The sequence below is a fragment of the Anopheles funestus genome, chromosome 2RL, assembly GCF_943734845.2.
Source record: "Anopheles funestus chromosome 2RL, idAnoFuneDA-416_04, whole genome shotgun sequence".
In the NCBI taxonomy this organism is placed as follows: domain Eukaryota; kingdom Metazoa; phylum Arthropoda; class Insecta; order Diptera; family Culicidae; genus Anopheles; species Anopheles funestus.
Genome location: NC_064598.1, coordinates 15,483,010 through 15,509,158, shown reverse-complemented (window position 1 = coordinate 15,509,158; position 26,149 = coordinate 15,483,010). Strand labels below are relative to the sequence as shown.

At 42.3% G+C, this 26,149-nt stretch overlaps 1 protein-coding gene and 3 non-coding genes across 10 annotated transcripts in view; 2 read left to right on the top strand and 2 right to left on the bottom strand.

Moving 5' to 3' along the window:
- Window positions 1-26,149, bottom strand: part of LOC125765166 (mpv17-like protein) — a 137,145-nt gene that overhangs the window by 31,119 nt on the left and 79,877 nt on the right. The window contains exon 3 of one of the 7 annotated variants that reach the window (XR_007418504.1): window positions 9,616-10,257. The exons of the other annotated variants lie outside the window; for them this stretch is intronic. The gene's annotated coding sequence lies outside the window, so the exon portion shown is untranslated. Of the gene's footprint in view, window positions 1-9,615; window positions 10,258-26,149 lie in introns of those variants that run through there. 7 annotated transcript variants of the gene reach the window in all.
- Window positions 76-157, top strand: Trnas-gcu (transfer RNA serine (anticodon GCU)). Its single transcript has one exon. It is a non-coding gene; the product is annotated as a tRNA-Ser (tRNA).
- Trnaa-cgc (transfer RNA alanine (anticodon CGC)) lies at window positions 355-426 on the top strand. Its single transcript has one exon. It is a non-coding gene; the product is annotated as a tRNA-Ala (tRNA).
- On the bottom strand, window positions 23,989-24,060 carry Trnat-cgu (transfer RNA threonine (anticodon CGU)). The gene has a single exon. It is a non-coding gene; the product is annotated as a tRNA-Thr (tRNA).

Below are 26,149 nucleotides of genomic sequence, written 5' to 3'. Positions count from 1 at the left end.
TTGCAGTTGAAGCGTAGCTGTGTTATCCCAGAGCCCGGTAGCTCTCGTTCTATCGTAACGAGCGGCTTCTACAGTGACGAGGTGGCCGAGTGGTTAAGGCGTTGGACTGCTAATCCAATGTGCTCTGCACGCGTGGGTTCGAATCCCATCCTCGTCGAGTATGTTTTTTGCCACACCAGTCTCCTCACATGACGAAGGGGTTTTTCTTTATTGCCACTTTTTAATAGTCTTACAGGCTTCTTTTTATGCTATTCGCATATAAACATATGTTAATGAGCATACCAATTGTTTGCTTCCGCTGTGTGGTATCGCAGCTGCAATGAAAAGTGGCTTTGAGCACCCGGCCCTCGACACGGGGATGTAGCTCAGTGGTAGAGCGCTCGCTTCGCATGTGAGAAGTCCCGGGTTCAATCCCCGGCATCTCCACGCGTCGGTTAACTTTTTTGCTTTCCACCCTTCTTTCACAACCCACACACAATCATGTTTTGTTTTGATTCTCAATTTGTGTTGCTTCACCCTTCCTCTACCTCAACCCCAGTCACCCTTACCCTTTTTGGGACGCGTCTCGATTGATTCATGCTTTCGTGAACGGATCGTTTTATTATTAATCCCCCCGTACATGAACGTTATTAGCCTAGGACGGTACCCATAAATCTGTCCACGGTACGTGCATTTGTTTTGCCGTTTCTTCCCTCACTGTGTACATTCTCCCTTTTATTTTATTCCACCACTATTGCTACAAGGGGGAAAAAAACGCATCGAAACCGTCTGCCACGCGATGAGAGATCGTTTATAATGTTTTGATTTAGGGATGGCACGTCAGGATGGATTGTTGTTGGGACAGACCGTGTGTGTTGGGTAATGCGGAAACCTGTGCCCGAAGGGTTTATAGTTGCGGTAGGCGTCACATCCCCTTGAGAGTGAATGTTGGTCACGTTGCATCATGCATACAGCAAGGCCACATACGGTACACAGGAAAGCGAGAGCATCTCCCTGTTGACGGATTCGAAGACGCAAACCAAACGATTGGCTTCCGTACGATGTTTGTACGGATCGTGCACAGCCAACATTCACAGCGAAACGTGTTACGGGCCTTGACCAAAAGGCAACAGACTCCACGGTAAAGGAACGTGCAAAAAAAGCGTACGGGAAAGATTTATCGATTCGTCTGATTTCCCACTGGTTGACTCGTTCGTTTATAATACAACACGGGCTGCGGGAATATTGGCTACACTAGTGTTCTTTTGCCTTAAAGAATTTCCCACCAACACGAGAAGCATTGTATTTCCAGTGTCGGATCGTGCTGGGTTTGTGGTACACCTGCGAGATACGAAAAACTAAATTGGTTTTCCAGTTAATTTATCATTCATCAGAGGGCATTTCCCCTATCTCTGGAGTTGGAATAAATATTTTCCCTACAGCAAACAACAACGCAATGTGGGCTTGAGGGCTTTTTTTCCATCCACAGACATTTTATAGAGAGCGGCCAGTGTGGTTTTGCCTATCGAGCATAAATATGCATCTGCATAAGCTATCCATGAATTATTCAAATTCCGTAATATGACCCAAAGCACGTGGTAAATGCATCTAGCTTGTGTGAAATATTTATGTAATTGCAAACGGAAGTGCATTTGAGAGGACTGCATACCATGTACCACCTCTTTTGTTAATGAAGGCTCTTCTGCAGCCCCAGACGGTGTAATGAACTCGCTCGGGTGAATGTTTAAATCGGGCCCATACTTGAATGTATAACATTCATAATCGATCGAGTTCCTAATGATGTTTCTTTTGAGGGAATATACTCGAACCCTTCGAATTCCACTGGTATATAGCGTCCTATCGAAGCGTCCCATTTCAAAGTCCTATTTGGTAACGGAAGAAAAAGGTATTCCTCGTATCCTTTCCGAGTATTTTTCACTCCATCGATACGAAAAGTCATAAAGTAGGAAACAGAGTGCTTCGCCCGATAGAATCTGTATTGAAATCTAAGCAAACGGCATATGTCTAGCCTTCTATTCATAACCTTGGTTCCATCCGAAGGATAATTCAGGATGGTAGAAAATTGAAAACTCTCCGCTCGGTAAGCTTCAAATTGTATGAATTCATTGGATATTTTGTGAGCTTTAAACTGTCACCTCTTGTCCATACAAACGAGATAAGATCTAAACTGCAGGACCAGAGCATAACATTGTTGCTATCCTCGTTTTAAATTCCAGTGTCCAAATGCCCAGAAGCCTCAAAAGAGACGATGTCTATCTGTTATGGATCAGATTAGATGATTAAAAAAAAGAAAACATATGGAAAGCGAAGAAATTAATGCAATGGAACGACTTGGAGAATGGATGCGCTTTCTTTAACCTTTAGAAATTCTTGATAATAACCTTGACTATCAACGAAGGGAAAGAGAATTAAAAGCATATGGTTGATGATATAAATCTTGCGGCTAACGAGTGCTCTACTGCTGAAGTACTGCAGTTGTAAGTTGTATTACATTGCAGTCTTTTGTATCATTCGAAGGTCTGTTCGGTGGCTTGTGTACGTAGAAGAATTCTATACCCTTACACATCCAATTCTATTAGATAATTGAAGATTCGCAACTTTGACGACCAAAAAGTGTGAGGTTAAGTAAAGAATTTCTGGAGATAAAATATTTGCCAGACTGCTGTGGAAAAAAGCAAGAAAATAAAAGATTGCAATGATATTTATCTTTTGCATTAGTTTGTACAAATAGCAAAGAAAATATTTCTATAAATCACACACAAAGCCCCCGCTCGAACGGAACAGAAACGGAAGACAAAATCCTTCAAGCGCATGTTGCAATCGACGCGAAGGAAGTCAACCGAAGGATGTGTATGATGTCTTCATCGCTAAGGGACGACCCTCTTGTTTACCCTGGAAAAATCGATACAAACGAAACAGAAAAATGTCTCACACCTGCATCGTTCCACTGCGGATGTGGATATGTTCTAGTCCGGACCGAACGGCGGAGGGTCATGTTTGTGCTAGCGATTGTGCCGGAAGCGTAAGAGATTGATAAAATTGATCACCTTCCATGCGTCCTTCCTGCACTCCTTGTTAATTCTCCTGAGAAAAAATATCATAACCGAAACACCGTGAAGTGGCACGGGTGGTGGTGGTGGTTGCTTACCGGTCGCTCTTGGTTTTGCGCCAACTGGACTAATTTAATTAAAATATCAATCAACGCACGGCCAACGGCGAACTTTATTGGGTGAAGATTGTGCACCTCCAGTGCAGTGGTAGTTGCAGGCGAGTCGTCGTCACCTTTTTATTTATTGGTCAATGGATGGTTGCTGCAGATTATGTGAATTTCCAGCACGAAACTCACGAAAGCACCATGGAGGTGATTCTGGAAGTCTTTGGTCCTTGGTTGTGTTGTATCTGGAGCTGGCACAGGTTGTCGCCGTGCGCGTATACAGACCTTGATAGATTATGTTTGAAAGCAGGTTTTTTTTAGATTGAACCGTTCAGGACTACTGATTGAACCGGTCATACTGATTGAAATTATTTGAATTGTTTGAAATTGTTATTCAATGCCATTTTCAGGTAAAGATTCATCTCTGGAAATATCAAATTTTCAAGGTCAGCCAAGGAATGACGCATACTACACTTGGAATCGAATTTGAAGCGCTCTTTCAAAAACATCTTGAAATATCTTGAAGAATTATTCTGCAATATTGTATTATGAGGCAGAGTAACATTTAAAGCTGATATTATTTTATTTTATATGATGTAATATTATTAAATTTGAAAAAAAAAATAAAACATTAAAAATCACATGGCTCATGCAATACTTATTACAGTATTTGTTCAACGAGCTCTAAAAAGATTCTTGAAAATTATTTCCCTTTAAACGCTATTTCGCACGTCTATTATCGTTCTTCACAATCAAATGCGTATTGTATATTACAATTCTAGCATTAAAACAGCTTTGGACAGTTTCGTCTACAATCGCTCATTGTCTTTTCACCATTTCCAATTTCCATTTCATCGGGTGTTGCAGTTTTCATACAATGCTACCTGTTGTGAGCGATTTTACGTCAATGTCCTTCATACCGTGCACACAAATATTTGTGCGTCACTGACGTTGTAGAACATCCCGCATGAATGGCCATTATACATGGTTGGGCTTTCCAGAAGTGGGTATAAATTCGGAACGTACCCGTCCGGATGGATCAAGTAGTGATCTGTGCACTCACGAACTAAGGAACACATTCCAGCCGAACTTCTAGCCGTGAACTTCCTCATTCCAAGATGAAAGCAATCTTCGTACTACTCTCCGTCCTGGCCACGATTCTGCTTGCGAGCGCAGCGACAGTGACGCAGAACGGCAGAACTTTGATTTTGACGGACGTCCGCGGATTCGCCGGTAGAGCTTCGCTGCAGTACAAAGATGCGGCCACTGCTGCTCAAAGCGCAGCATTAATCCGTGGTGCTCTGAACAGACGTGGCCTCTAAAACACCTGACTTGGACTACCTAGCAGACGGACACGTGTAGCCATCCGGGAACATCCAGAGCGTTTAGAGCATTTCTCCCGGAAGGCACTTGGGAACGCGGAATGAATCCAATCAAGCAGAAAACGCTTGGCAGGGCAAATTTTAAGTTGGTTCCAATAAAAGTTTGCACTCTCTGACAAGCATTTAGCATGGTTTTGTATTTCACGGTGTTGTGGGGTGCTTTAGCAATGCGGATGGCAAAATTGAGATGTCCTCAATGAACGATTTCGGTGACTTTTTAATATAAGTGACCACATCCTTTCGCGCTCACAGTGAGTTTGCAACGTAAACGGTCGTTGTTTATGTCTACTTTTTGCATAATGACTAATTGCAATCACTTAACTTGGTTCACGAGTTCAAATGATAGAGTTGGATCCATTTCTTGATTCTTTCGAATATTTCGTCTAGCTATTCTTAGAATTCTTGGAAACTGATTCCATGTAAAGTTCTACTTCTCTTTCCAGAAATTGAGAAGATTCTTTCCAAGATTTCGTCTAGCTATCCTTAGAATTCTTGGAAAATTATTCCTTGTAAAGTTCTACTTCAACTTCCAGAAATTGAGAAGAATTCCAGAATTCTACCTTGATGCATTTGAATTCGAAATGGAATGGATTCCAGATCTACCTAAACACATTCTAATTCACTTAACTTGGTTTACGAGTTCGAATGACAGAATTGGGGCTATTTCTTGAATCTTTCCAAGATTTCGTCTAGCTATTCTTAGAATTCCTGGAAATTTATTCCTTGTAAAGTTCTACTTAAACTTCCAGAAATTGAGAAGAATTTCAGAATTCTACCTTGATACATTTGAACTTGAAATGGAATGGAATCTAGATCTACCTAAACACATTCTAATTCACTTAACTTGGTTTACGAGTTCACATGACAGAGTTGGATCCATTTTTTGATTCTTTCCAAGATTTCGTCTAGCTATTCTTAGAATTCTTGGAAACTGATTCCATGTAAAGTTCTACTACAACTTCCAGAAACTGAGAAAATTGTTTCCAAGATTTCGTCTAGCTATTCTTAGAATTCTTGAAAATTTATTCCTTGTAAAGTTCTACTTAAACTTCCAGAAATTGAGAAGAATTTCAGAATTCTACCTTGATACATTTGAACTTGAAATGGAATGGATTCTAGATCTACCTAAACACATTCTAGTTCACTTTACTTGGTTTACGAGTTCCAATGACAGAATTGGTGCTATTTCTTGATTCTTTCCAAGATTTCGTCTAGCTATTCTTAGAATTCTTAGAAATTTATTCCTTGTAAAGTTCTACTAAAACTTCCAGAAATTGAGAAGAATTTTAGAATTCTACCTTGATACATTTGAACTTGAAATGGAATGGGATCTAGATCTACCTCAATACATTCTAGTTCAAATGGAAAACATTCCAGTAATGAGTTTCCCACTTTCAGTTGAAACCTCTGCAAAACTTTTATAAAATCTTTTAAAGTCTTATTTGAACGAATTTAGATAAACCCACACACTGAATTGCTGGGGCGTGCTGTTCTTTCTCTATTTCCATTCATTCGGGACACTCCCGAAAAAAAACACATCGCGTACTATCTAACACGGGCGGCTCACAGTTGTTATTGTCCAAACAGAATAGCAAGCAATAAATCATACCCGGCAGGGATAAATAAAATCATAACCCAAATTGCGCTGGCGACTGTTATGTGGCCGATCTGTCCTTCGGGCGCACGAAGGAAATCCGTCAGTGTAACAAGCTGACAAGCGCGTCGGTAACAATTGAGACAAACGGTAGTCGCGGGTCACCCCTTAGAGCGTGAGAGTTACCCCCAACCCGGGTTGTTGGCGTTTGGGTGTGTTGTGCCTTTTGTGAACGGAAAAGGGGGGGCAAAGCAAAAGTGTCGCGACAAGTCGTTTGAAGACACCAGGGCAGTAAGCAAAGTGGAAGCAACATCATAACGAGGTAGCATTGATGGAAAAGAATCAGTCCTAAACTAAAGCCCCATGGTTCACACCAACAGTACTACGATTCGGTTCGGGTGTCAGTTCCCGCTGCGTAGATGTAACGCGCGCACGGCGCTAGCGCGAAGGAACTGACAACTCTGAAATGAACACACGGTAAGAAGTGCAAAATAAGATCAACGAGAACGAATGGACGGGAGTAGCAAAAAAAAACCCCCCAATACATACGAACCAACGCAGAAAAGATAATCAAAATTAATGTTCTCATGTTTTCCTCCCTTCTTGTATTGCCGGTACCTATTGCGGGAGAATTGTGTCTCCAAGCTGTACATCAAGGATCGTTTCCTTCGACCTCTTCCCATTTTTATCATCCGATCATTTTACGCGAAACATGAAGGGGTGGAAGTTCGCTCTGGAGGGTGCAATCCACCCATTTCTGTCTCGCGAATTCTGCGCCACGGTGTGTGTTAATCAATTTAAATCAAGGTTCGTGTGTTCTCCCGCTCCAATAAACTTCCCTTCCCCACGCAAGCGCTGTATTCGAAAGCCAAAGTCAGTGAACGTAATTGGACATTTAAATTCAGTTATCACGAAGGCGCTAGAAGTGGCGGGAGACGACCAGCATGGAGAACCGGAACGGGGGTGGTACGGTGGAGCATGGAATAATGCATCAATCAAGTCACTTTTATTGATGCTGACGGTGTATCGCCGAACAACGGAAACGGTTGGTGCGCCTTCCATCCAACAAACTGGGACACAACGGACGTATACGTACACGTTGAGATGCAAAATAATCCAATCGTGGACATTCCATTGACGCGGCAAACGAGCAAGAAAGCTCCGATCAATCAACGCAACACAAAAGGCCAATGTGCCTGGATCTTTAAATTGGTCCAACAAAAAAAAAAGAAGAAGGAAAAAAAAATTGGAGCAGATAGCCTGGTGTGTGACAGATTCTATTAATTCTTTGTCAAACACACACTCACACGCACACACAAAATGGTTATCATAAAAATAGTCACAAAACATCCATAGTATTGCTTATTACCATTTTCGATGGCCGCTGATTTCGATCGATGATTCATAATCGAATATCGGAGTCAAGCATCAAGCATCCGGGCGTTGTTGGGTTCATAATCTCGAAATGCAAAACATGGTAATAAAATAAAGCTACGTCTTCAGTTTTCGATAAAGGCTCTTTCATAAGCCGATTAAGATGCGGTTTTCGCTTTTTTTTCTTCCTCCGTGTCTTCAACCATTGGCTGTAAATCTATTCCAACATTAGCATAATCACAAACAACACAGACACAATTTTATTTCATTTTGTGCCTTCAACTTCGTGGATGTTTTTTTTTCTTCCTCTTATGAACAAACAAGCCACTAAAACACTTCCAACGGCAGCTGACAAAACTTTGCATGGAAATCGTCATCGCAAAAATTGAAACTTTCTCCCTTCTCCATTGGTGAAATGCACTAACCGCCGGGACTGTTGACGAGATGCAGTTGGTGAGCGATTCCTTGCTCTGGGTTTTTGCTGGGTTTTTGCTGCAGATTTACGTTCGTTTTCGAGTCGATTGTTTGTTTGCCTTTTCCAACACCGAAACGATTATTTATTTTTCCTCAATTGGCTGTAAGTGGTTTTCCGAACCGCAGCCAAAACGGGCAAAAAAGGGGGAACGACCGAACCGTTGGTTTTGTATGTTTTCTCTCCTGTCCTGTGCTTCGTATTATTTTCACCAACGAGATAGATCAACAAAATCGAAAATGCAACCAGCTTGGGTGTGTTTTTTTAAATATAATTTTTAATAGAATTCTGCCCCATTTCATGTGGCGTTTGGTGTGCTGCACTTTACTGCACCGCCGGAAATGGGGTTTTCGAACGTTAGGATAGAAAACAACTGGGTAAATAATGAATAAATCGTACGCTTAGTGCAGCTTCCGTTGGCTGGAATGTTCATTTCACAGCAGCAGCAACAGAGTGCTTTATTGAAGCATAAAATTATGCTTTTGAGAAAATCAAACTTCAACTACAAATTGTTCCTCTTTGTTATAAAAGCCCAGCTTTTTGCAACAGTTTTTCCTACTTTCGCAAAACCAAAGAAAAAGGTTGAAGGAATGCTTTAGTTGCAACTAAAATCAACGGATGCCGGTTCTCTTTGAAGAACAACATGAAAACACAACTTCCAACGGTTGCCAACGGTTGAGGGGTTTTTTTTGCCAGTTGTCTGCTACGACTGTGGAACGCTGATTATCAAAATGACCACATTATGGTGCACGTGAAAAGCGGTAGTCATCATTTCCTCGCTTCGTCCACTTTGCGCATGTTTTCAAACTGCAACTTTTGTCTGAATTTGCGTTCACCGCTGCAGTAGTTCGTTCGCAATCGTTCGTTGATGATGATGTTGATTATGACGTTGGCACTGGCACTGCTGCTGGTGCTGCTGCTGCTGATGAGGGTATTTTTAGTCTGGCTTAATCGCATTGTGGTATATGCTGGCTGCCTTTAGCATGGCTGACCTAGCTGACCAACCCAAGGCAGCGAGGAAGGCAGGTGCATGGAGGTTTTGTGGTTACCTTTCGCTAGAACTACGTTGGATGATTGATAGAATGGATGCCATTTGTGCAAATAATCAAACCAAATGAACCACCATGCACCAACCGAATGGTGGAATGTGACGCCTGCAATAACATTTGTGCGAGATAGAGCGAATTCTTTTTCACATTCCGCTTTGCCGTACGGATGAACGGGGGGGAGGTCGATCTTGTTAGGCGGTTATGCGTTATTGCCGTGTGTCGTTGTCTTTTCGCTGCGAAATGAACATATGGGGCGAATGGTAATATTATTGTAGCACTGGTAAAAACAACAATATTACAGTTTCGCTCCATCAGCGTGAGGGAAAATGCGATATTTGGGTTTATGCTTCACAGAGGAGGAGGCATCATAAATAGGCTTGTTCTCCAAAACGAGACACAATATAATGCGGCGTGGCGTTTAAAATTATTCAACATTTTAACAAGAATATTTGACCTAAAATTTGGTCATAAGACCACTAGATTTGCGGTCGGATGCTGCTCTTTGATAGAGTAGCCCAGTCTGCCCATTTTACTCGTCCGGAATGTACGACACTAAAGCGACACCGTGCACTAAAAGAACTCCCCCAAAAACCCGACAGAGAAACCCCCCTCTCCTGGCATGAAGGAATGTTTATGATCTTATATTGAAATTTGAAATTAAAATTTTTCGTTGTTTAAACAATGTTTTCCTTTGACGCTGGATGGCCTATACGGGTCCCCTGCCTGATAGTCTCATTCCGGTTTGGTGTATTTATTTTGAAGTTTTCTCTCTTTCTCTCTGTCTCTCTCTCTCTCTCTCTCTCTCTCTCTCTCTCTCTCTCATGGTTTTCCGTCTATGTCCACACAGAGGGTTACCGAGCAAAGTAGCTGCTTTCTTCATATGTTCACCCTGTGTGGGAATCCTAGCGCCACATACGCCTGGAATCTGTACCATTCCGGCAAGGAATCTCTGTTGGGTTTATGCTTGATATCCCACCGGCAAACGGGCACATTATGCTGCTTTCGGCAAACGTGACGTTAAAGTGCGGCCAAGACACATGGTACCCGGACGCTCGCCCGGCGAATGTTTCCAGCATCGTGTGTCAGCCAAAAGTGGTTCACTTTGATGGGAAAAGTTGCTCATGCTAATGCCTGCCGTCGTGAAGTTGTCCTTTTGCTGATGATGTTTGTGTTGTGTGTGTTTTTTTAGATGATGTTCATCCGGAATACTTAGGCTCTACAGTTTTATGGTGCTGTTAACGATAAGATGAGAGTGATGGAAGTTATTAGTAAAAAGCAAACGAATCATTCATATGTTTATCAAATAAGTTGGATGATAAGAGATTTTCATTATTTCTCACTGGACTGCACGATACGCTTGCCTATCAGTGGAAGTTCACTTTTAAAAAGCACTATTTGAAGTAGTAAACCATACAGCAGAATGCCTGTAACGAATGTAACATGGGGAAAATAAATAGCCTTAGACGCTTGTACCAGTCTCCACGAAACTTTTGGTACAAGCACAAGTCGCCATTCCTACATTCGTTGGAAGGCCATCTCGTTCGTATGAAAATGTTGTCTTGGGGCAAAGACTTCCATTGCACGTAGACAATAATTTTGCCAGTTTATTACATGGACCAAGTATTGCTATGGAAGATGGAATTTTGAGGCGGTTCAGTTACATCGGTGAATACAGACCCATCGTGATCGTCCATTCGAGAGGCGAGAGAGAGAGCCACACACAAAAAAATCCTTCAATGAAGATTTCCACTGTTCCAGTACACACTTTTCTCTACATCTAGCATTCCAACATTCTGATAAATGTTATGCACTGCAGGTTCCTGAAGATCATTTGGCATTCAAATTTCTGCTCGTTTCAGCTCCCTGGAGACCAGTGCCAGAGTTCCCAAGAGTTCCGCAAAGCGAACGGAGCAAGCGGGAAATAATAATGCACCACCGCCGGAATGGGACCGGTCAGGATGGATTGCAATAATGGACCTGCATAGCAGAACCAAGATGTGCAAGACGAAACTGGACGGTAAGTTTTTTCTGCTTTCCCTTACTAGACTGAGCAATTAGGTTCTAAATTTTGCAAACGACCACCAACTTCAACTCCAGTTTTGCTGTACGTACGTACCGAGCAGTGTGTTGGGCAAAGTTCCCGGGAACCATTTGCCGATGTTTTATTACAAAATGATCCATTATTCATTCAGCGCCTGTAAGCGCTATACGTCGGGTGCAGTTCGAGAAAAAAACGATATTCGGAGGAAATGGGCCCAAAATCTGGTGCTGGATTGTAATTTAAGCGTTTTACATGTATAATCGTTGAAGTTTTAAATATATTCCAGTTTTGCATGACAAAGTTTGTGAGTCTTGGAAGGGAAAAAAAGTTTCAACTTATCTTTTTTTTCTCTTACGAGGAGTTGAGGATGTGAAAAAAAATATTTCTGAATATACATATTGTTTCATAATAAACAATTTCAATTTGTCTGATACGTTGCCTGCATAAAAAATTGATTCTTTCAGCTGAAACATTGACATTTCAACCAGAGTTGACGAGAATCTCTAATAAGTGAAGTTATTATTATAATTCTGTCCACTGTGCCACATCCTCTTCATGAAGGGAACTCTCCCATAGGCCAATGTACATCCATGTGGGTGAGAATATTATTATTTTTATTATCATCCTCTCATCCCACGATCTGGCATACTCGTACAGAATGAAGGAAGTTGTTCATTTCCAACCGAACGACCCGGTCTCCCATGGTGGGAGACCTCACGATTCTATGGAGCGCAGTATGAATCATAATTTACGTCACATTTTTCAATTAAAAGTACAATTTTAAAGCACCATAAAATGCACATCCCTTCTTCTTTATGCTGTGCTCAGTACGGTTCCGTTCACATGGAAGAAGAACCGAACGAGACCAACCACCATGAAGGGGCAACCGTTCCTGGTCTCGTTCGGTGCGCGTGCAGTTGCTGCCACGTCTATGATTTGTCTTGATTTTTGCCTCTGCTGGAGGTAATTCTTGGCAGACAGACTCACACCAGGACCGTTTCGTTGCACCGTTTTGGTAGGTGCTATGGTGCGTGAAGAACCGTCCTACCCCGTCCATCATTCACGATACACAGTCATGCTCGTTGTGACGTGCTGTATAGACGTAAGGACCCACTCGAATAACTCGGTGGAGGTCACCAACGCTAGCTTGGTGGATTTTCCCTACTTTTCGAACGATCGAAAACGACGGGGAAGAAAAGTTTTTGCCACTGCACGATTGTACTTCTGGAGAGGCCTCTTCTAACGGGTACACTCTTTGCGTATTTTGTTCTTTTCAGTTCGAAAGGCACTCGCCCAACAATCGTCACGAGAGCGATAAACAATACATCGACTTGGGTGAAAAAGGGTTGCCATTCGCACGTATAAAGGATTACACTTTTCTTTTTCCAAGGTTCGTCCAAGTCTTCCGGCGGTGGATGAAGTTGTACGATCATTTTCGTCCCACACTGTTTTTTGTGGTTTGGAGGATCCACGCCCTCCGATACGTACAACTCGTGTATACTGTCTGGCACTATCTGCTGGTGACATATTTCATCTTAATTTATCTTCATTCTTCTCAATTCCAACAATTTCCACACTGGCACACAAACTTTCAAACGGCTTCAAACCGCCATCCATTTTCAATCGCCCACCAAAAAACCCAAAGAGTCACAAAGATCCTTTTGTTATCTGGTGCACTGTGGAGTAGGTGGTTGTGAGCGAATGTTTTTTTGTTGTTGGGTCGGAGTTCCCTAAAGACTGAAGCCATGTTGTGAGGTAGAATTTCTTCCCATTTTCGCTTGTCCCAAACCGTGGCCGTTGTAGACGAGCCTGTATGATTCAAATGGAACGTCTTTGTGTCTCGTCACCAATTTGGGAGTTGTTGTCTGTTCTCGAGTTTTCGAGTTGGTGGTCCCGAATGATGGTGGTTGGATGGTACGGTACAGACATTTTCCCCTGTCTCGATATCATGATAATAATTGACTATAGGTCTTATTATCTCGCTGCTTTACGTTATCCACCACCAAGATGCTTAGAACGCACACAGCACCGAAAAAACAAAACAAAATACAATCCCGACCCTTATGTCTTCGTGCGCCCAGAACCATAAACACTTGGGTAAACAACTTCTTCAGCTCAGTGCGTTTAGTGCGAGACGCATCTATCCAGCCCGCGGACAGTTTGTCAGTTAAAGAGACCGTGATAAAAAGTTTAGTTTCCTGTTTCCGTGCATTCCGCCGTAGTCCCGTAACATTATTATCACATTGATCGTCGAATTCCCATTCGTTAAGCACCACCAATGTGGCTGGAAATGGAACTTGTTGTTTTGTACGGTGTAATGAAATGGAAAATTAACGACTCCTTTTACCCTCCCCATTTCTCGAATGCGTCTTAACAGCCCCGTTCCTCTCACACGCTCACAACGGGAGAATGCGTTGCATGAGTTCGCCGTCCTCCCCAGCCCTGGGAACCCCTTGTTTCACCTCCCAAACACAGCACCCCTCAATCAAAGGAACGGGGACGGAATTTGTGAATAAATGTATAGTTTATTGTTATTTCCAACAATCGATCATTATTCGTAATTTTATGTTTATGGCAAGATGAATTATACATGTTTTGCTGTGCCCACTGCCTTCCTTCTTCTTCTGTTACGTTGTTTCTCCCCCTTGCAGGCTGCTACTACCCTCGGCATGAAAGTACACCACCACCCGGGACGGTGTGGTCCCTTCCCCCATTTGGTTCCGCTCGAAAACGGTGACCGAAGGAATTGATTCGGTTGATTTTCCTTCTGTGACTGATGAATGAAAATCAGATAATAATAATAATAACAGTCCACAGGCTAAGGTACGCCAGTGTCGCTCAATATGTGCGCGTGTATGTGTGCATTTTATTGTGAGTGAAACATGCGGCAGTGAAACATGAAATTGTATAAATTATTCCGCATACAAATCCAAAAAACCGACGGCTTTCAATATTGGTACGGGAGCGGGGATTCGTGGGTTCTTTCCCCTGGCCTAGCGTTCCCAAAAGGTTGCGGCGAGTATAAAATTTATGATTAATAAATTTATGCTAATTAACCTTTTGCACACAAGCGCACAAGCGTGGATGGTGCGTTTGTGCGCTGAATTCAATGCTTCCATTCCGCTTCATTCGGTTCTGTCCGTTCCGTCCGGTTCCAGGCGGGTCCAGAGAGGAAAGCAACAACAACAGAGTAAAAAAAAGTAACGTGTGCATTTTTATCTACTGCTGTATTTTGTGTTTGGCATCCATCTCGTGGCATCTTTCCAACGTTTCCGCAACGGTTCAGCTGTTTATTTTTCATCTCCACGGCTTAAGCTCGGCGCGTTCCCGCGCCCACTCCGGTGCGGATTGCTTCCGAGCGGATTCATGGACTCGTTTTGCGTTCGGTTTCGCGTCGCGGCTCATGGCTTCATTCATCCGGAGACTGATTGCTTCCAATTCGCTGAGCCTTCGGGGCATCAATCATAATAAAACAAGGGCCCCGTGTTTGCGATTGTGGTGTGATGCGGTGTGCCTTAGTACCGACCGGCTGGAACGCGGGCCTCAGGGCAAGGGGGGCTGGGAAAACTTTTGCCCTGATCAGCATGCGTTTGTGGCTGTGGTTGTGAGCAGAACGAAGAAAACCCATGGTTTTCTCTCACTCACTCTTCACAATTTCGATTTCATTGTCTGGTCCGACTGTCCATCGGGTCGAACCGGTGAACCATTCCTCCGATAGCCACAACCCGCATGATTTGACCAACGGAGCACAGCCGACCGAAACCGAAAATCGATGAGAAGTGATTGATTTTCAGCATTCCAAATAACCGACCCCGGGGTTTTGCTCTCTTACTGCGCGATTCTGAAAACGATTTCATGCAATGGGCTTGATTGATGCGATTGTACGCCAAACCGAAAAAACCACCGGCCCCACACGGTGGGTGGGCAAATGCGAGAAATGGAATGGAAGTCGGATGAGTTGGTCATAAAAATTAATCTAGTAGAGATTAGGAAATGGCATTCCTGTCTTGCGTTGGGATTATGCCGTTAATGCGTTTTACCGCAGTGCACGGTAGAGAACGTTGCGGTTGTGTTCTTTTCGATATTGGGGGTGGTGTGGCCGTGGGGTGACCGCAACAACCCACAACGATGTTGTAATCCCGATCGGAAGAAACGTACCGTCGGGATCGTTAATGCAAGTTCAACACAAGCGGGGAGGCGAACTTAATTGCAAACGAGACTTTGTACGGTTCTGGCGTTCTGACCAGAGTGACGAATTAGGTTTAATTGATTTTTAAATCGGTTCGGCTTTAATTTGCTGGTAAAATGATTTATTTTCAACCATTAACAACTAGTTGAATACCCCACAGGGGTATATAAATATGATTGCAGTATAAAATTAAATTCTAAACTATTTTTAAAATTGGTTTACGTTTCAGATGTTGAAATGAATCTTTAGTGAGCTGTTTGTTGAGATAATGGAACTTTCTGGTAGTAGTTTTAGAAGACATGAAATATACTAGGATTATAAATGCATCTTGGTACTTAGTATATACTTAGTTACTTTCACCACGGCTAGTAGAACCCTCGACTTACTTAAACGTAAGGCAGTCAACTTTGCAGATCTACTGGAACTAAAATCGTTATATTATACCCTGGTTAAACCAATTCTTGAAAATAGTTCCGTTATATGGACTCCCAATTCCCAAACTCCCATACAGAAGACGGTGTCAACTTCTTCGTTTGGAATCTCTGGAAAGACGTCGTCTAATTGAGTAATTGTCTTTTATCGATGCTCTCCTTCATAATTCTGATCGACTCATCAGTTCTCCTCACCGATATCTCGTTCCATATCATGCATAAAGATTCGGTTCTAATAGCGATGAGAATTTTCAAATCTGCATCTCATTTGTTCGATTTCCACATCTCTCCTCTTGTTCCTTTCTGAATCTCCTGAATCATTCCATTCTCTCAACAACCCCTCAATTTTTTTCAAAAGCATTCATGTTATTCTCTAAGTTAGTAGATAAGTTTTAGCATTTCTTATATAACCCATACTACAAACAATTATAAAGTTAAAATATAAATATAGATCAGATGTTCCCATTAAAATAACCCTCTTGAAAAGTTTTTTTTTATTAGTAAATAAGTTTTAGAAACCTTGAGATTGTATAAAATATCTACAAAGTTGAATTTAAACCATTAAAAACCATCAAGATACATCTGGCAAAACAGAATAGTTAAAGCTGTGTGTTTGTCTGACGAAGAACAATTTTTGAGAATCAATCGAATATCAAAAGATTTGATAGATTTTATCCATCAGTCTTCATTATATAGCATTACAATTTTTAAAAACTTTCTATCAAGAATTGTACTTTAATTCAACCACAAGCGTAAACGACAACATGACACAACATTTTAGCGAATTTATTTCATTCCCAACACAAACACGTCTGCAAGATTTCGCTTATCATCAACAAACCATCCCAACCAGGAAGGCTTCAATTAATCACGGGAAAATTTGCACTCCGCCTGTGCGCTGGGATCTGGTTCTGCCATTATGATTTGCCCACCCTCGATGTTAACGATAGTACGGCATTCGTTTGTGGTTATGCATTTCCATAAATTACAATTCCCCCTTGACACATTTACGCCCACAGTGCACGACCGAGTCGGTCGTCGTTACTGTCATGTGTGCGGCCCTGGGAACATGTTTTAGTTTTCCCAGCGCGCACATCACCCATTTTAAAATTTTTGGGCTTTCTTTTGCGCTATAATTTTACCCATAAATACTTACGCATGTGTGCGTGCGTGTGATATTCTTCGGAACTGTTTAATATGGCCACAGACTGCTATTTCGATCGTTTGCCTAATAACGAATATTAATACTTCCCGAAATCAGCTGCGTCCGTCCAAATATCGCCGTGGCGTCTAATGCCTTCCCTTGTGGAGGCTGCCGTTGACATTGTCTGTCAAACGAGTTTTCCTAATATAATTCCAGCGATGGTGATATTTATGCTTCCCGGCAATCCATCCATTGATTGCACGGCGGGCACCCGGTGCTGGTGGGCCGAAGACCACATGTGCGCGGTGACAAAATATCGATGATTGTTGTCGAGCGACATTTTTCTTCCGTTCACCGCATAGTAACTGAAAGGAAGCCCTTGTGTTCCCCCTTCTGCCAGGCTTCGTTGTCGGTACTGAATAAATAATCGGCAAAAGTAAAGAGACTCGCACTCAATTTATCATGTCGTAGCTGCGGGCAACAATGGCATCAATTTTACTGCATGGCTTCCCTTGCTGAATGGTTTGGTACGGAAAAAAAATAGAAAGAACTGTGTGTATCTTCCAGAACTCCGCTTTCAATCGCTGCAAAGTGCCTTCGAACATCTGCGCAGCCATACTAGAGCGAACTCGTAGAAACGATGCTTTTAATCGACAGCTAATTGTGCATTGACGACAACGCAACGCATGTACAAATGGCGATAATGTTGGAAGCAATGGCAAGAGTGGCGTAAATTGTAGAGTGCATGTGACGCCGAAGGGTTTTCGCTCTGTTCCCCCCGGGGTGGTGAATGCAAGGAATGCAACGACAGGACAACATTAGCTAAACATCATTGAACATCATTATCAAGTGGACCATGTTCCATCTTCCATTCCCTAGTAACGAAAACGCTCCAAAACCTTGGATCCTACGATCCGCAATGTCCCAAACATACTCCTCAAACCCTGTAATTGAGCAACGTAGCAAAAACAGTTTGGGGATTGGGATATAGTTTTCGCTCCCTTTCGAATGCCATTTCCTGATTGGTTGTAGTTTTCAGTTTTTGCTTTTCACTCAAGCATCTCGGTAAGTGGCCACATCCAAGGGCGCCCATTCCCGGACCGTTCTTTTCTTAACTTGTGCAGCATTTAAGTTGTCGCAATCAAGCTAACTACTGGCTGGCCATTGCCGTGAACACAGCACAGTAACAGATGGCATAATCGGCTCGGAACTTGCGCGAACTTCGGGTGAAAGAGCGGTTTTTTTTTCGTTTTTGTTGTTGTGCAAAGAAAATTGCATTTATTTAATTACCGGGTTCTTTCAAGAAAGTGTTGTTAAAGCATCGCTTTCGAATTTGACGATAAGTGCACATGTGTGAGTTGTTTGGGGGAAAAACATTTACAGATATTCTGCAAGAATAAATTGCTTCGTGTTTTGTTTTGAAGTACAGCACTTTAAGTTATGTTCTTTTTAATTCGATTAAATTATTTTAATTGTGAGCATTATCATCCCTTTTACTAGTCCTTCCAATTATGTTGGGAGTGTTATTTCGCATACTTCTTAAATATTAATAACGGAGTACTGTGAAAATTATAATAATGGAGAATTTGACTGATGAATAAATCCATTTCCGCATTACATCGATGGTATCTCGCGTTAGATTAATTAGTCATTACAGGATGAAATTGTCAGAGTTTAAGAGTCGCCGTTGTACTTTGGAGAATTTTCTATGTCCGTCCAAAGTAAACTGAACATCGTTCCGAAATAGAATTCCTTTTTAAGTTTTGAGAGTATTTTAGTGAACAGTATTTTCTTTGTTGAGACTCTTATAGTTGAGAACGTTGTGCTAACATAACCAGGTCACCAATTCATTTCTTGGTAACTCGGTCCAAGGCCGCTTTCCTTTTTCCTGGTACATCCAATATTTGACAGGTTTTGCTCCTTTTGATCCAACATGGACAGAGAAATGGAGAATGAGCTCAGTATCACCAACACGTGCTCCAACTATTGTATCTTTCCAGTTTTGATCCCCGTCAGGATATGTGCTCAACGCGAATAGCTCAATTAGCTCGGTATTTATGCTGCTTCTCCTTATGACCTGCTAAGAAGACTCTCGCCACACGAAATTTGTGAGCACTCAAGACTCCAAGAGTGGCAAAACAGGACTTCCGGTCGTGATATACCGTATTTTGTATCTTTATGGAGTCTGCTGGATTGTAGAAGTTCTGTGGAGGCCTTAGTATTTCGCGGATTTCACGGATTCTTCTCATCTAGGTAGCGGAACTCCTCACCTACCATTAACGAACCTTTGTTAGTAGTGATAAGAAACTTCAACAACTTCTAGGAACACTTTGACTTGAAACCAACTCTTCAATGCATGGTTTCAAGAACGATTTACACCTCTTTTACGCTGAAATAAGTTCTTAGGATAGCCATTGATGCTCAATAAAATCCTTAAGGTTTCGCGTTACACTCACCCCGACGTAGATGTACTTTCGATGATGTCAATGTCATCCGCGATGCCAAGGAATTGGAAATATACGGAAGAAAATCGTGTCCCAGAATTTGAAGCCGTTTCTAAGTATATTGCAAGCATCTATAGCAGTATCTTCGTCTATTTTCGTACAAGTTGATGATTATAGAGTAAATAAAAGCCCAACTCAATATACAATTCAATGCTCTAATAATATCTAAGTGCTCTTATAATATATGAGTGAAGAAATAAGTGATCATATCCAATTCATTGCTTGTGCAATATCTCAATGCATATGTCACATGGCTATATCACAGTTTTTTTTTCAACAAGTTCCCACTCATGCGGAAATGCTTTGTCGACTTTGTCGGTATGCACCCTGGATGCACTTTATCATAACACAAGACACAATGCCAATTACCCTTCAATCACCGAGAAACTTGTTAATTCCCTTCCCCGGCAAAACCCTCGGCAGCCGTACTACCCGATCGACTTAAACATGCCCACTAACCACGCACAAAGCCAGCACCTCCAGGGACCGTAATGTACGGCCGTCTAGTTCGCTGTACGCAGCAGTACATCATAATCATCATCCGTAGCGAGGGAGGATGTTATTTAATACAATAACGCGCGCGCGGCCTTCAGCGTCACGACACACATTGTGTTCGTCAGCGGTCGTCTCGCTTACATTTGTTCGCCACTTTGTGCTCATTTTCCGCGATCGCTTTTGATTGCAGCGCGAACACGAACCTACCGGGAAGGAACCTCCCGGATGGGAAAGGGAAAGAAAAATGAAAATAGCTCACCATTGCCGTCTGTTTTTTTTCTTCTTCCCCTACCAAGCCGCAGTAACAATACGGCGAGGACAGACTGTGGAGCATCTTGCACACGGTAAACACAAGCAGAACACACACGCACTTTGTTATCCGTTAACTTTTAACGTTCATCTTCATGGTTTTTCAGCTTGAGGAAATCCGTTCCCGCATGTAGTAGAAAACTGCGACCCCCCCGCGGGCTGGGTTACCTGCCAGCGGTTCCAGCGCACATACATTGTTTCCCCCGAGTTCCTTTTGCGAGCCACCATTTACCCACATACGATTAACGCTGGTGGCTGTTTTGTTTTTGTTTCACTTTCGCACTGTTATCAAATAATGTCAGCACGAGGCCGTGCGAGACAGTACGCTTCGACCGGCTGGAGTTAATGTTATGAATGTGCAGCGAGCCGGAAGAGCATACTACACGCGAGAAGCGCCCCGATGTCGAGGGCCGTTGTGATAGTAAAACTGAAAGCTTCCACAAAACGAGGCTAAGAATGTGTTTTTGTTGTTTCGCATCTAGTGTGTCGGGAAATGGCCACATTGTTGCCCCGACCCCCTTTTGTGAACGGGGAACCAAGCCGTGGACAATCATCCGATCATGTAACCCAATGGTGCATCAATTTCATGCCATCCACGTGGTGAGCGTGCACCAGTTCGTGCCAAACATTGCTGGCTCACTTATGCGGGCCTCGAGATAGTGGAGTCACCGGGCCCGGGGGGGACTCGCACGCAGTTGTCATATTTTGCTGTCAGTCCCGACCCCCGGGGGTAATACCATCGTCGGGAATGTACGGTTGGGATGTAACGCTCGTACATGCAACTACCGCGTACACGCGAATTCACGAGATAAATGTACTTTATTGTTTTATGGCTTTTCTGCAGCACGGACCTATATAGTGGCTGCGGTCGGCAAGCACAAACCATTGGCTAATTCTTTTTCGAAAGGCAAACGACCGCAAACCACGTACCACGGAAGGGCTATCATTCGTTGAGCATTAACACATGACAGAAACTAAAAAAGGAAAAAAAATCCCGCACAGCATTTCGGTACCGAGTTTTAGGCTCCCGCATGGGCTGTGTCTTACACGTGTGCTTTCGATGAAAATAAAAAAAACTAAAACAGAACGAAACACGTCGCTGGGAAAGCATTTATCACGAAATTACATCCACACGGTATGATTTTATTTATGGCAGTGACATGGCCATGGTGAGCATGCTTTGGAATAGTCAATAGGAAACACGTTTCGGGAACATGCTGTAATAGTAAATTTATTTTTCCAAGAAATATGACACTTAACTTTTTTGATAACTGTAATATACTTAAATTAGAAGCGAAATAAATTATGCATAAAGTTTTTGAGGGTAGTAAACGTCAGCCATATTAAGTTTAACGTCCTTATCCTCATAAAGTATGGTAAATGGCCTGGAAAATATATCAATTATAATAAACTTGGACAATATAGTGTCATACTTTGAGAAAAAGAAGTTAATTATGATGAAATCCTAATTGAACAATTAATCGTTCAAAACAATAATCATAATTGAGGTGAATATTAATTTTATTCCTCTTCGAGATAAATTTTTTATTCTTAAGGTCAGTTTTTACTTTTTAAAAAATTCCGATCTATGACGAAATATTAGACAACCAATAGAAATACAACGGAGTTTTTATCGATAATTTTCAGTGTCATAAAGTCAAAAAATGATTGATTCAGGGTCGTTTTCCAGGGACAAATCGAATACAACAACATATCCTATCCAAGTGTTTCTATTGATCCTTGTCTGGTCTAAAAAAGGAAGAAAAAAAAACTTCCCCACTTATTAGTATGGACGTGGAAAAATCCTCACAATTTTATCACAATGGCAAACATTTTCAAACCGCCCCACCGGTGATCTAACGCACAGCTTCCAACAGCGACGTGTCACACAAGGGTGAACCACGTGGGCGGGTAGGTGGTGGAGGCGCGGGAGAAGGGAGGAAAAATATTGTCTGGAAAGTGTGGTGTGATTTGAAAAATGTATTCACCTCCCCCCGCTGTAGGGCAAAAGCACGCCAGACAGAGTCAACACAACAAAACGGCCGTCGTTGTTATTTATGCTAAGCAAATGCGCTTCCTTCCCGTCGGTACTGTTACGACCAGTACGTGACACGATAACGACCGACATTCGCACAAATGGCCGCGGGAATGTGACAAATGGAGTAGCGACTAGCACGAAACACCAATCCAAATGCTAATTCTGCCTCGGCCGCCGCAAGCCGCACTCCCGTCGCACCAAATTTGTCCTTCACGCAAAAAGTGAAATAGTTTACATAAAAGCAATCGATTGTAAAATTTTTACGCTCCGCCATAAGCGAAAAAATGTGTTTGGTTTGTGTAATAAAATGTGCAAATGTTTAAACTATTTAAATCAACACGCAGTGGTCAATAATAAATGTAATAAATTAAAAGAAAACCCATTTCTACACAACAAACGTTATCAATTTAACGTTCCATAAAATGGAATTTATTCATCTATGATGCACAATGCCAAAAAAAACAAATGACATCATTTTAATTTTTATTTCCTCCTCCGGTGTATCATTTATTCCAGTCAAAATGATTTTTAGCTAAATTTCCACTTTGATTGATTTTCCCCTATACAACCGTCAATCGAATTATTCATTACGCTTGTGTGGCGCCCGATTCGATTGATGTTGGTAATTAATTTTAAATCATTTGCATCTCGCGAAATTGAATTTAACCGTTCGCCGAACATTGCGTGGCCACGAAATGGCGTTCGCTTTCGCTCTAATTGTTTCAAACCGACAAAGGACATACACGTGGGACCTTGGGCACAGCCTCATTCATGATAAGCAGAGAGAGAAAGAGGGAGAGAAGGGGAGTCCATTTTGCTTATGGTTTCGGTTGGGTTGCATGCTGATTGATAAATTAGCTCGTTTCGACAACGATCATCAAACGCAAATCGTTGGAATGGGTCCGGTTTTTGGTGCACTCCCCGTTCATTATTATCTTCCACTGAGCTACAAATATGTTCGACGGCCATCACACTGCGCCGGAGAGGATTGTGAGGACGGATTCGTACAGCATCGGTACACGAACCCATGCGTGTGTCGCCAGCAGGAAGGAAGCGAAATGGAAGATAAACAAGAACCCCCTGAACGCCGTGGGGGAACTATATTAAAATTAATGACAAAATAATATAAATGTCATAATTACTGCCGGCAGGGAGCGCGCGATGCAAACCGCGGGATGACAAAAAACAACGTTAAAAGGCCCCGTATGTCCTTCAAGCCAGGTGAAAGGGGGTGAACCAACCTTTCCGATAGCAGGGTTGGTGTTGTATGCTTGAAGCATACAGAAATGGTTCAGGACCGTTGCACAATGTACCCTTTTCGTCACGAAATTGGTTCGCAAAAGAACACGTGGCAAAGGTTTTTACATGCAGCTCATTGACTTTCTCTTCAGTGTAAGATGCGTTACATGCGGGATTATTTGTGTCGGGCTTTTCTGCTAAAGGACGAATGAATTGAAGGACGAATACTTAATAATTAAATATAAATATGTCTTTTGTTGTATTGATTAAAGCTTCGTACAAAGTTTTGAATGAAATATTTCAATCGATTTTAAAGCAATTATTGTTAGGCCTTGTTTGCCAAGGATTTGATTGTAACAACTTTCAAACAACTTTCAATAACTTCAAACATGGTCTTGGCATAGCAAGATCAAACATATTCCGAACATTGTTCACATCGTTAATTAAAAAAAAAATAAATACGATTTTTGTGAATAAATAAGATAGTTTATTAATCAAACTTACTAAAAGTATTATTAAAAAACTCTTAAAAACTCATTAAAAAACCAAAATAAATTGTCAATTATTCATCATTGCCTCCTGTGAGGTTTGAACTCACGACCGCTGGTTTACGAGACCAGCGCTCTACCACTGAGCTAAAGAGGCGGATGAAATCCCGCCGCTTAAGTGCGTTCTTGTACACAGCCACCATACAAACGCCAGGAATGACTTGAATGCCATGAGAAAGTTTCCCATTTCCTTGAGGATTTATTTTTAGAACTGGGTCGATATTCTCTATCATGGAAAAAACGATGGGAAATAGCATAACTTAAGCTGTATCAATTCATTCAGCTAATAAATCTTTCTAAAAATGTATACTGGTGGAATATTACCTTTAATACAGCAAATCTTGATAACATCTAGCGATTTAGTTAAGGTTAAATTAGGAAACACTGCCCCCGTACGCGGGCAGCTGACAAAGTATGCAGCGACACGGTACGACCGGATGACAGGAAATGGTGTTGCCTTATAGGTCGCGCCACAGCTACACGTTAAATCAATTATAATCGCTCGTAATTTATTATCGATAAACCATAAATTATACGCCTTGCCCCATATGCTCTCTCTCCCTTTCACCTTGCGACAGGGCAATGGCTTTCAAAAAGCCTTCTTCGGAGTGCTCGTAGTTTGGTGCAACAACAAACGCGCGTGCACACCTTGCTGGGCGTTGAGAGCGTCGAATTAATTCCCGTATTTATTAAATCCGCTGCATGCATGCACACATACTGCGGCAGAGTGCAGCATTGCAGCGGCCATCGCGCAATGATCTACGCCCCTGTTGTTGCGCACCTTCTCCCACCACCCCCCGCAAAGACAAACCACTTTTCCGGACGCAGAACCTTTTGCAAAGTGTTTCCGACACATGCGAGAGGATGTTAGTAAGAAGTACGGAAAGGAACTTAATAGTAACATTTCACGCCTCGTTGTTAGACATCGATTACTCCGCCGGCGAGAGAAATGGAGCTCAGTAGAAGCGGAGTTGTGATGAGGAGGATGGCGGACAGACACGAACGATAATAATACACAGATCAATTAATGTATGTAGCCAACCACCCAAGTACCCAACCACCCCTAATCACCCGCCATCGCTTTTACTTGCGTTACGAGCTTCAAACGAAATTCATCGACAGTTCTTTGCTCGTTGTACTCTCGACAGTATCGAAAGGTTCGGTAAACGATCGCCGCCGTCCTCTTTCAGCCAACATTAAGCAAATAAAGATAAATTAAGCCGAATGACCGACAACGTAAACAGCATTCCTGGCATGGCGTTTCACCCAGCAGTGCTGGGGGCCAACCACACTCGATGATGATGAGGTTGATAAACGGATGGATGGACTCCGCCCCATTGGGCACATCAACTTTACACAATTGAAACGGAAAAATAAACCCCGAGGGTTGGGTAAAGTCGGCTTCTAACGCATAAAGACGTAACACGTCACATGTGCCTGCTTCCCGCACTATTGACATATGCGAGTGGATTTTAATGGCGCCATTTACTGCGGTTTGATTGTGGAATCTTGCGGCCACATCCATGGAACGGAACCGAGGCTATTGACCAACTCGGGGGAAGGAGAGAAGAAGGATCCTATGTTCTGTTCCATCATGAAAGCTCACTATCGCGATCGTAAACGCACACACATTTGATTGATTTGCCTCGGAGCGGAGGACTCGCGCGCAGTACAATCGGTTGCATTCTCGGTCGAATGCTTGTTCGGTGTAATATGTGCGTTTGCTGTTTGCTTGTCGTTTACCCGCGTTTGTACCGATGGCATAATGTACCAACATTATCGTCCACTCGTCCAGCATTCGATATATCACTCCCATGTCACCGACACCGGATGTGAAAGGTGTGTGTACCTTCCCGGACACACGAAACACGACTTCATATTTCCTTGTCCGAGCAGGGCAAGTACTAAAGGGGAACGCCATTTGTAATACATGTTGCTAGGTGGCGTTAACAAAGCTTTTCTTTCATTTTACAAATTATGCTTAAATGGATTAAATGTTTAACCATGTATCGATTGCTGTTCTGTCTCTCCATTGGCAACTTTTTTCCTAGTGTGTATTTACATATCTTCTATTCAACTGTTTATTGGAATTTTTTTAATTTATTAAAGCAATTTATTTTTATTATTCGACTTATGTTCTTTACATATTTTTTAAAGTTGTTTGTTCATTGTTTCAAAATATTTTA